The sequence below is a fragment of the Opisthocomus hoazin genome, chromosome 10 (assembly GCF_030867145.1).
Source record: "Opisthocomus hoazin isolate bOpiHoa1 chromosome 10, bOpiHoa1.hap1, whole genome shotgun sequence".
Taxonomy (NCBI): Eukaryota; Metazoa; Chordata; class Aves; order Opisthocomiformes; family Opisthocomidae; genus Opisthocomus; species Opisthocomus hoazin.
The window spans coordinates 25,366,058-25,375,972 of NC_134423.1; the positions used below are offsets into that span (position 1 = coordinate 25,366,058).

Sequence of the window (9,915 nt, forward strand, 5' to 3'; positions counted from 1 at the left end):
CTGGATGGGACGTCTTTCGGCTACAGATGCAAACACATCTGCTACGTAAGGACGTGAACCAGCGTGTTTTACTTTCATCTCCTGAATCATCCTCTGCACCAACTCAAACCAGATCAGACTACGGAAACTATTTTAATCTAGGTCACACCAACTCGTTCATCTCCAGCTTGGTTTTAAAACAATTAAAAACCAGCACTCCCCAAGTACAAAGTGCAGACTTCAAGAAGTCCAGAGCCGTCCGTACTGCAGCCTTGTTGCTGCAGTGAAAGATTTATGATCGCAGGGAACAAAAGATAACAAAATTCATCACGTACCATCAGAAGTCCATCACGTAAGCCTCACACCTCACCTGACCCACTAAGTGATATTAACTCAAGAAAAAGGCAAGTCCCAGTTTTGCTGCCACCTTACTTGTGGGTTTGGCAGTTAGGAAGCGTGCAGTGCACAAGCTCATGTGCCAAAAGAAATTGCTTTGTGTAAGGGTCAAATCTGGCCATCCTGTCTCCCCTTCCCCCCAAATCATAAACCGCTTCCCCCCTTCCTTTAACACCTGCTTCCTCCACCCGAGCATTCATTGTCCCGCCACTATTCTGGGACCGAAGGCTTCAGCATCCCAGAGGAAACTCAGTAGGGAAATCAGTGTACAAAGCGAGCAAGACTCTCATCCACTTCAGCAATCTCTCACCTTGGCATCCCCCACTTTCCCTCTCTTCCTATTGACGGCAGCTTTCAAGATTCAGCTGAGTGTCGAGAGCCACACATGCCGGGAAGCCGAGCGTGCCACTCATCCTGGTATTGAACCCCACCGTGCCCACGGACACTCGGGTGGGCCGCTCGCCTTGCTCTTGCACCTCCCCAGAGACCCACAACCAACGCCATGGGGCAGGCAACGAGGTCAGACAGACCACAGCCTGACCCAGCACAGCTTTTCGTATGGTTGCACCGAAGGCAGGGACTTCACGCAAGCGGCATCTCTGCGTTGCCCTGAAACGTGGCAGGAGCAGAGCGGCATCCCTCTGGCAGCCCAGCATCAGGGACGCGGCGAAAGGAGTCTTTGAACGAACCCATCCTCAGCACCAGCTTCCACTTGGAGGTTTTTATCTTCTGGGGGAAGCTGCTGTGCAGATTCACACCCCCTCTGCGGTCTTCCCTACACTGAAAACAGGGATACCTGCAAGAACACCACGAGTCGGCCAGCATCCATGCGTGACACATGCCAGGTGTGTTAATCCATGGAAAAAGAAAGGGTGAGTCAGTAGTTTGAGTCTGAAGGCGGTCCAGTTTAGAACAGCTGCTCCGTGCCAAAATCCTTGTTTGTAATGGTTTTACTAACTGCAGCGTTCAGACTCACCAAGCAGCTACACCACTGGGGGCAGAGACATGTTGGAAAAGAGATTTACTTTCCCAAGTAACTTTGCCAGACACCTAAGACACAATTTAGATGAAGCTACAAAGTACGTCACAGGTTTTAACATAACTTACTGCCTCAGTTTGCCTTAGTCAGGGGTGATAAAAAGCACAGGGGATCCAAACATGACACATCGGGTAGTTTCTCTCAACACGAAGTTTTGAACATCATCATCAAGCCATATACACCCTTCTGCTTTAAGGCAATCACCTTAAATTCTGCTCATGGAGATTCAGTCTCGCCAAAATTCAGCCTTGTACTTAAATAAGTAATTCATCACTTACTTTATTGTCGCTCCCACTCAGAACTAAAACCCGAAGTTGCTGCTACAGAAGAAAATCCTTAAACTCTTTCTTTCACACTGGATCAGGCTCATCTCAGCTGTGCTGTCACACTGTAAGTAACATCTCACATCAAACAACAACTTGGGGAAATTTCTCACTGTGTGTTTTGCAAACATAAGTTTGCAAATGTAACATGAAGTTAAAAACAGTTCCACAAAAAGACTAAAGGGTAGTGACTTTTGTGGAAGGTAGACTAGCCACCTGAACGAAGTAAGAAAAATACACTAAACAAGACTAGAAGCAGCCAGAAGCTTCTCTGGCAAATACTAAACATTTTGCATGGTCTGTTAGAAAATTTCACAAGTGCTTGAAACTAAGATACAATGGATCAGTTGCAACTACCTGCGCTCATACATTTTAAGTAGCATCTCAGAGAGGATCCAACTCACTGACAGAAGCGATCAGTTGCCATCCCACAATTTCCAAGAAAATCAAAAGGTGACGTCATGCAAGGATCAAACATATAAGAAAACTGTGACAGTTCAGTTGCCGTATCTACTGATTAAAAAATTATCACTGGTTTTGGAAAGAGAAGAGCAGCCAGGTGGGAGAATAATTTATTATGAACAATTTACGGAATCACAAAAAAAAAAAAAATTAATTAAGAGATTGGATCATTTTCAAGAAATACAAAAGTGAATTCCCAGTCCTTATGAAGAGGAAAGAGATTCAAAGAAAATACAAGTGGTCAAGGAGGATTAACTTTGCCGAATGAACCCCTGCTATAGAATTACAAGTTAATGTTGAAAATGGTGAAAAAGCACCATTCTGGATGCTGCAGCCAAAGCCAAAATCAAGGTCCTCTACAAACTATGGAAGCCCACAAGGTCCATACCACCAGGAGTCCTTGCAGCATTGAGAAACCCCACAGGAGGCTGCCCAGAGGCACCAAACATGCTTGGAATATACCATATTTCAAACCTTCGACACAAGTGCTGCAGGAGCTGCAGGAGCTGCTGATGGTAGTTTGAGGACTATGTTTTTCCTTATGCTTACTCCAATCCCATGAGCAATATTTGAGAAGCTCCCAATGCGCCTTTGTTACACTAAGTTCAGCGTTGGGACTGCGAGAATGGCATCGCTATGCCAGCAAGGAGTTTAGCTTTTTCACATGCATAATAAAAATCACCCAATAAACTCTCCAGCACATGATTTCTAGGGCTTTTTTTTTTTAAATATATACAAAATAGTCTTGTTAGACTGCCTGACCATGTCACAGCACACGATCCATTACAGTTACAACAGAATTAAAGCTTACTTTTTGCAAGATACCACACCGCATACTTTTTAAGGACTGTTGACTGCTTAAAAATTTTTGTGATTACACTTACTTCCCCTGTTCCTCCACAACTTAGAAGCATACCTAAAATGGTTATAAAGAAAATAAAGAAAAGACTAAAAAAATGCAGGGATTATTTTTGCAGAGAAGATACATCTTCACTCTAGATAGAAATAATTACAGTCTTGGGGAACTTCAGAAGGAAACACTTCGACTTCTAACTCACTGGCTTATCTTAGAAACACATCTATCTCCCTTGTCGTCTTCACATGCTACAAAACAGGGACGGGCACCACAGTCAAATGCCTGCTTGGCAATCGGAAAAGCACCTCCACGGGTGCAGCTCCCAGAGTGTTTCTCCTGATGGAAGCACCGGAGCCTTTGCTGTAGCAGCTGCTCATGAGACCACGACAGGACACCAGTCAGGGAACTGATCCAGGTAAAGAATGAACTTTTTTGCTGAACTGATCCAAGGTATGAATTGCACAGAAGAAAAAAAAATATGTATTCTTAACTGGAATCCATTTCCCAGTCTGGTTTGCTGAACAGACCCACAAATCCCAGCATGGCCCAGCTGGGGAACTGGAAGAGGCTGCTTGTGCCTGCACCGACACACAAAAGAGATTACAAAATTACAGTTCGAGTTTAGGACGACACTGAAAAAGTTTTACCTACTGTATGCTTCCACCAGCACTCTCTGGACGGGCATTAAACTGTTTACAGGATCTGTGGCGTCGCAGGGTATTTCTGTAGACATCAACCATGGAGTCACCCTGTTTCCGTGACAAAGGGCCATAAATATATAGAGATATATCTTTTCAAAAAAGATCTGTATAGCTTCACTGCAGCAACAAGTTCCTGGCGTAGCTGCTCTGCCTGGAGCGCTGCCATCGTGTTTTCTTATCGCTAACCAAAGTAACTAACCAGCTAACTCCCAGTGATGTGCCTTGCCTTCTAGATCTGCATAAAGGTCATTTGCAAGGGAGAAAGGCAGGTTTAGAAAATAAATAAACAAAAAGAAGACATTATGCCACATCCACGGCTTCGTTTCCAGAAGCAACTAAGAAGTGCAACGCCAGGCTGCAACACCACGACTGAAGCGTCTGACTGTTCAGCAAGCACAAGCAGCGGCTGACTCCCTCCCCACAGCAAGACTGACGACAGCTGTTTTAGAGGAGAAAAAAAGTGAAGCATGACTAAGCTATTCATAAAAATCTCATTGTATCAAACACCCCAACAACAAGTTTTGCTTCAGAAAAAGCGTGGCGCTTCCTGGAAATGACTGTTCAGGTGGCACACGCCAGCCCCGACCCAGGCTCCCAACTGGATTATATCCCCCGTGGCAAACCCCACAGCAGCAAAGCAGGACTGTACCTACGCCCAAAGCTATCGGGTGCTTCAGAAAGCCACTCATCACCTTTATCTATCGCGCAGGTGATCAATGCAAGCAAGCCCATCAGCACTTGGCACCAAGCAGCACCCAGCAATCGCAAGCTGCGGGCTGCAAGGTGCTTCCCACCCCGGCTTCCCACATCCAGCCTTTCGCGTGCCTGCAGATAGGATGCTGCTTATGTTATCCTCCGGCTGGAAACCAGACAAACTGCCAACTCCCTGTCCAGGAGGCTGGTAAAACATGGGGCCACGATCATTCAGGGAAGGCACAGCGTACCTCTACGGCCTCCTGGACTAATACTGCCTTCCGCCAGTAGAGCAAAACCAAAACCAAATAGTTCCTCCATACCAATCAGCTATGCGGTTTAGTTTACTTCAGGCTAGTTATCGCCAGTGTGGGGAACCCCTATAGAAATAAGATTTAATAGCACTAAAGTAGATTGCAGAGATAACCAGCTAGAAAAGCTTCCAAGCCTCTTCAAGGACTGCTTTACAGGTGAGTGGATCACCACCGAACACCAGGCAGAAAAGAGCGGTATCTTGGTGTCCTGGAAACAGAGTGGGAAAGAAATAGGTGCAGCAGGCACGACAACTTCCACTAACAATTTTTTCTGTGAAGTAGCTATCTATTAAAACTTCTTATGCCAGCAGAAAATTATACGAAAGCACCCACTGCCTTTGTAACACAGGAACATGTGCATACCATCAACAGAACTACCAATGTTTTTTTTTCCTCTAGTATAATTTATTGACCGCTGCCTTAATTCACGCTTTGGATAGAATAACCAGATTCCTTTAGCAGTACTTAATCCCCCTCTCAGCACAGGAGTGTACCCTAGACCAGAACACAGCTTACTCAGGAGTATATCCTGCTGAGAGATTAGTAGCGAGCTCTGCATTAGCCTGAGTCTCCAAGCTTCCCTGCACAGACTGTGTTTAAAAACATCCATCATCAGACGGTACCTGGCAGAGCTCTGGTTCCATGAGAAGCTTTGACTTCTTAACTGTGTTCTCCTCCTTTGATGCTGCGAAGCTGTAAATCAGGGCCACCGAGCTCCTGCCTTTCTCTCTGGCTGCAGTCCCTGGCTGGGCTCTGTTACTCCGAATGTCCTCACCTCTCGGGCTATGCCGGCCATCCCTTGGCCGCGGGCGCAGGGCAGGAGATGCAGGCTGGAACAGCCGCATGGCGCATCCCATCTGCGGGAGACTCCTCATGCAGGCGACCCACAGAACCCATCTGTCCTGCAGAACTCCACACCCGTGCCCTTCTAGCAACAGCCCCAGGCCAGCCTGTCTGCCCAGCACCAGGCAGCGCCGGAAGGACAGACGGGAGACGCACCAGGCTCAACCCACAAGCACGTAAGATAGGTCCATGCTTGAACTCCTGCCAAGAGACAGCATATACCCAGCTGATCCTCACCTTGCTTAACGCACCCTTACCCTGCTATCAGGGTAATTAAAAAAAAACACCACTACCTCACAGAACAAGCCAGCCCCAAGTGTCCACGCAAGATGTTGTCACCGTGGCAGGTGACAGCCTGGAGCAGAGCGTCCCAAAGCACGGCAAAGCATCTTCTGAGCGATTGCTCCTCTAGTACAGACACCGGCTTCTACCCACAGGCACGGATGTTATGAGGTTAGCGTCAACCCACTCCCACTACTAAGGTATCTATGTATAAAAATACACCTCCTCTAACACAGCACTAACTGAATCATTAGTACCTTACCTTTAAGGAACTACGTGGAACTTGATTCACCTTTGCAATTCTGCAATAGCTCAGCACGGGTGTGCAAAACGTGCAAACCACACCCAGCGAGGGACAGATTTTAAACTGAAGAGAGTCACCACCAACAGAAATCACGTAGCTTGGCCCTTTAAAACCGATTAGATTACATTAGCCAAAACTCCCAGCACACAAGACACTCGCGGATCTCAGACCAACTGTCTAAACTCTGCTCTGAAGCAACATGCTTTACATATTTCTACCACATCGCATATCTCCATGAGCACCTCAAGTTTAACGGCTGACAAAGATCAGGGGGAACACCACAGCGGCCAGCTGTCCTACACCAGCACAGCGTTTCTAACCTCTTTCGTGAGTCCCTGGCTGGCCATCCACCACAGAACCGGTACAGCACTCTCCTCAAAAAAAAAAACTTTTAAAAATCACTTTTTTCCACTTCTGAGCTCCGGCTGATGTGAAGCCCCGTGAAGGACACTGGAGCAGAACCAGCTGCAGCGCTCAGCAAAACCGACCTCGGCTAATCCCGACTCCTTCACACGACTTGCGGGGACACACCACGGTCGCAGCGGGTGGATTAATAAACTCCGACAAACTTACAAGCTAAGAAACAACGACTCTTTCGCCATCCTTGTCCAGAAACTCCTGCACTCGCTTCGAAAGAAGAACGTCTCTGTTTGAGAAGGATAAAACCACCAACGCACCCATCGCAGCTCCGCACGACGGAGCCGGGGCACGCAGCGGGCCCCACGGCCGCGATCCCCCACCCCCCCCAGCTCCCACAGGAACACCCACGCGGGCCCCTCGCTTGGCAGACCCCGACAGAAAGCCCGGGTTATTTTCTTTGCAATAAACTGAGGCATAAAGTTGCGTCAGCGAGGCGCGGGGGGGGAGGGCTCCCCGCCGCCCCCCCCCCCCCCCGCCCCCCATCAGGGTATCAATCATTTCAATAGCAGAGGGGGGGCCCGGCCGGCCGGGAGGTGCGTGGGTCCCCGCACCCACTCGGGACACGCTCCCCTCCCCCCCCCCCCCCCGCAGCATGGGGGCCGCGCCCGGCCCCGACCCGCAGACAATAGCGGCGGGGAGCAGCCGCGCGAGAAAACACACAGAAATGAGTTTTTACAAAATAATAACAAGAATAAAAGGAGGGAGAATAAAGACACGCGAAGGAGAGGGGCCGCCCGGAGCGGCTCCACGCCAAGTTGGCGGAGAAAAAGCCCCGAGGAAGCGTGCGCGGACGCGGGAAGGGGCGGGGGGCTCCCGCAGCCCCCCCTCAAGGAGACCCCCCCCCCCCCCCGGGCTCCCCCCTGCCCGCGCTGGGGCCTCCCCAAACTTCCCCCCCCTCCTCACCCAACTCCGGCGGGGCGGACTCACCGCGGGGGGCACGGCGGGCGGCTTCGCCCCTGGCAGCGGGGCCGGGAGGGAAGGGAGAGGGACGGGGACGGGGAGGGAGGGGGGGGGCGAGGCGGCCGGGCCGGGCGCTGGGCGGGCGGGAAGGAGGCGGGCCGGGGGCTGCCACCGCGCGACCTGAGCAGCGCCCGCCCCCGCCCCGCGCCGCCAGCCCGCATGCGCCCGCCGCGCGGGGCCGCCCCCGGGGAGCGGGCGGGGGGGGTGGGGGTGGTGGTGTCTGCATGGCGGTGCGGGAAGGTCCTGCGGGATGAGTTTGAGCCGCGCGTCCCCCGTCTGCCGGGAGGAGAAGGGCGAGGGCCGGCGGGGAAGGGCCCGGGAGCCGCGGGTTCCTCGCCCGTCACCTGGGCGCTGCTCCCGCCCGCTTGCCCTCTCCCGGTTTTCCTCAGCCGCTGTGGGAGATCCCACAGGCGTTGGTGCTGCGCTGCCGGGGTGAGAGGACACGGGCAACTGCTGCCGCTGCGGGTGGATTTTTTTCTGAGGGGGGTGCTTCTTTCCCAGGCGCTGAACTCTGGCTGGTTCTGGCCGGGGTTGCGTTCACAGAATCCCAGCATGGCAGGGATTGGAAGGGACCTCTGTGGGTCATCTGGTCCAACCCCCCTGCCCAAGCAGGGTCACCCAGAGCAGGCTGCACAGGACCTTGTCCAGGCGGGTCTTGAATATCTCCAGAGAAGGAGACTCCACAACCTCCCTGGGCAGCCTGTTCCAGGGCTCCGTCACCCTCAGAAGGAAGAAGTTCTTCCTCATGTTCAGACAGAACTTCCTCTGCTTCAGTTTGTGCCCATTGCCCCTTGTGCTGTTGCTGGGCACCACTGAAAAGAGTCTGGCCCCATCCTCCTGACAACCACCCTTAAGATACTTCAAAGCATTTGTAAGGTCCCCTTGCAGCCTTCTCTTCTCCAGGCTGAACAAGCCCAGCTCCCTCAGCCTTTCCTCGTAGGAGAGATGCTCCAGTCCCCTCATCATCCTTGTAGCCCTCACATTTCCAGCATCCCAGCCGTTACGAGGCCTCTTGCAGAGCTAGAAGCACAAGCTGTCCGGCCATGGAGGTGATCTGCACGCAAACGCTGCACGTCTACATCTAGCACAAAATCCCGCAGCTCAACCTGAGCCCTACCGCACCAGCCCATGGCCTCGTCCCGCTTCTCGCCGCCTTCCCCTGTTCCTCTGCCACCGTGTGCGGGGTGTGCGTTGGGTCGAGGAACATCTCCCACACCATTCCTTCACCTTGCTCTGGAAAAAGGGTGGAAATGGCAACCAACCGTCAGCAAACAAGTTCGTGGGGCCCATGGTCCGCCTGTGGCTGGGTTTGAGGAGGCCTCTGGGAATGAAGATGCTTGATCTGCCATGGTGGTGACTTGCCTTCAGCTACCGTTTTTGTGAGCAGCTCTTTGGAAGCGGGTACGTGGGGTGGCCCAACACTGCACACGCATGTACCCTGCTAGACCCGGCGCTGGCCGGGTGATCGTTCCCACAAACACAGTAGCAACACTGAGTGTAACAAGCGTGTCCTGCCCCATGAGAGCTGGGCAGCCCCACCTCATGACCACCAACCCCAGAAACACTTCACAACACCTTCCCAAGAGACCTCGCTGCTGGCCACAGCACTGGGCAGAGGCTGCGGGTAATTCCCGGACGTCACGTTCTCTCTAGGTGGGACAGAAATAACAACACTGTGTGCGGTGCAGACGATTTTCTGCTGAAAACCCAGTGTGCGAATTTGGCATTCTCTTCCAAAATCTGCGCCGTTGATTCTGTGTAAATCAACCAAAGTAATAAAAGCGGTTTCAACACTTGTGCAGTGTGGTCGTTTTGGAGTCTGGAGCATGGCAGCACCACATACCCTTTTCAACCAGGAGCAATAGTTTTTCTTACGTGGCTCCAACAGGGAAAGGCACAGGAGAGCAGGGGCACTGGAAATACATTTTCATTTGCCTTCCTCCCACCCCTGCGAGCAGAGCTCATGAGACAGATCCCTGGGAAGTTCCCAGGCTCAAGAAGAGGGGTCAGGCGCGGTGATGGCTCAGCAAAGAGCACCATCTAGTGAAAAGCCACTTCTTGCAGAAGCTCTGTCCCCTACAAGTCTCCAACCAAACAATGACTAAACCCAGCCCAGCCCAACCTGCCTCATCTGAGGTAATCCTGAGCAACGTAGCATGGTAACAGATAACAGATGCCTAAAATTTTCCGTAACGTGCATGCTGAGATCTTTAGCTCCACTCTCTTGGTTGTCCATCAAGGAAACGTTTCTTCTCTGCCTGTCAACTCCAGCCTGGCAAGTCAACCTCTGTCTTCTGCTGCCATGCATGAAGCTGACACAGCCCTGGTCTTGCTGTAGGGCTC

General features: G+C 51.6%; 1 protein-coding gene across 12 annotated transcripts in view; it reads right to left on the reverse strand.

Annotated features, from left to right (window-relative positions):
- Window positions 1-7,615, reverse strand: part of AKAP13 (A-kinase anchoring protein 13) — a 232,238-nt gene extending 224,623 nt beyond the window's left edge. For 9 of the 12 annotated variants that reach the window (XM_075432212.1, XM_075432207.1, XM_075432214.1 and 6 more), the window contains exon 1: window positions 7,540-7,604. The gene's annotated coding sequence lies outside the window, so the exon portion shown is untranslated. Of the gene's footprint in view, window positions 1-7,515 lie in introns of all 12 variants that reach the window. The other 3 variants (XM_075432217.1, XM_075432205.1, XM_075432206.1) reach the window with 2 other exon arrangements.
- Between the last annotated feature and the right edge of the window lie 2,300 nt (window positions 7,616-9,915).